Raw genomic sequence first — 2,022 nt, 5'->3', positions numbered from 1 at the left:
ATGTTCCAATTAAAACAGTGGATTTAGTGAAATATCAGCCGGGGTAAAACAAGATAAACAACTTGATTATATTTCACATCATTCATCCAGATCTGTAAAAACTAAAAAACTAAAGGTATTAAATACATGTAGTGGAGTAAAAGTACACCATTTACCTATGTACAATATATGTAAAATGAAAATACTTAAGTGAAGTACAAGAACCTCAAAATTGTACTTAAGGGCAGTACGACTCTGCTTGTACCTGGATGTGCTATTTAACTGGATTTCACATCTAACAGCCGAAAGGGCTTCACATAGAAAACAAAAGTAAGACTTAAACATCAATAAACAAAAGTCAATAGATAACAATACAGTTATTTAAACACCTGAAAACTTGAATTAACCTTTATTTATACCCTTGTTTAAAATTCAGTTAATTACAAAAATCACAACAACGAGAAATAACCACACAAACCGGCAACACGGTTAAAATAAATAAAGCCATTCAAACATTTCTCATATGTAAATTAAGATAACTACGATGTACAAATAAAATACAGTTATCTAAAAGGCCTCAGATTTGAACAATTGTTCTAAATTATTTGGTGTGAAATCAAATAACAAAAATGACAATAGATTTTTGCACGATAAATGTACATTTCCAAAATAAAAAATGCAGATAAAAGCCAAATGTGAATCTATCAAATACAATAGTGTAATTTAAAATCTAGAGCTAATAAATGAACATACATTTTCAAATACTTTATATATATTTTTTTGTATTCCTATTTACATTCTTACTTCAATGTTCTTATATGTATTCCATTAGACCCCATAAATGTCAAGAAAAACTACTTTTTCCAACAAATAAATAATGAATCCATAGAAATGTAATAAGAGATATTTGCCGTTCAGAAGCAGCTGAACCACATTATGCAACATCAATACAACGTCTATTAAACACTTGGAAACACAAATACACCTGCGCGTGTGTGTAATGACAATTATTGTAGCTTTTATGTGATTTTACTGCAGCAGACTAAACTAAATACTCATCAGTGTAAAACAATAAATCTCCCATAAATCCATAAAGAAGCAGATAATTCCTCTTCAGGGGGATCACGACAGGTCGTCGGTTTAAATCCAGACGGTCGAAGAAAACCTCCTTATTAAATAAAAATGAAATAATTTCTAGATATAAGAATACCATTTTATTTTGCAAATGGATTATATTTACTTATTAATTATTATGTTCAATATGTACACAAAATAATGTTTACAAATTAAATATTGATGATAACATCTTATAATAACACAAATGAATATGTTGTTGCTTATTATTAATTACATTTTGTATAGTTCCCTTATTTATGTACCAATTTTTATATTTCCTTTTTGTATTGATTGTTTTATTTATTTAAAGAGTCCTCTCCTGATGATGTTCAGGTGTATATAAGTATGTAGTGTCTCTACTTTAAAGAGTCCTCTCCTGCTGATGTTCAGGTGTATATCAGTATGTAGTGTCTCTACTTTAAAGAGTCCTCTCCTGCTGATGTTCAGGTGTATATCAGTATGTAGTGTCTCTACTTTAAAGAGTCCTCTCCTGCTGATGTTCAGGTGTATATCAGTATGTAGTGTCTCTACTTTAAAGAGTCCTCTCCTGCTGATGTTCAGGTGTATATCAGTATGTAGTGTCTCTACTTTAAAGAGTCCTCTCCTGCTGATGTTCAGGTGTATATCAGTATGTAGTGTCTCTACTTTAAAGAGTCCTCTCCTGCTGATGTTCAGGTGTATATCAGTATGTAGTGTCTCTACTTTAAAGAGTCCTCTCCTGCTGATGTTCAGGTATATATCAGTATGTAGTGTCTCTACTTTAAAGAGTCCTCTCCTGCTGATGTTCAGGTGTATATCAGTATGTAGTNACCTGAACATCAGCAGGAGAGGACTCTTTACTACATACTGATATACACCTGAACATCAGCAGGAGAGGACTCTTTAAAGTAGAGACACTACATACTGATATATACCTGAACATCAGCA

Source organism: Notothenia coriiceps, unplaced genomic scaffold, assembly GCF_000735185.1.
Source record: "Notothenia coriiceps isolate Sejong01 unplaced genomic scaffold, NC01 NC01_scaffold00021272, whole genome shotgun sequence".
Lineage (NCBI taxonomy): Eukaryota > Metazoa > Chordata > Actinopteri > Perciformes > Nototheniidae > Notothenia > Notothenia coriiceps.
The sequence above is the reverse complement of the archived record's forward strand: the minus strand, read 5'-3'. Positions refer to the sequence as shown.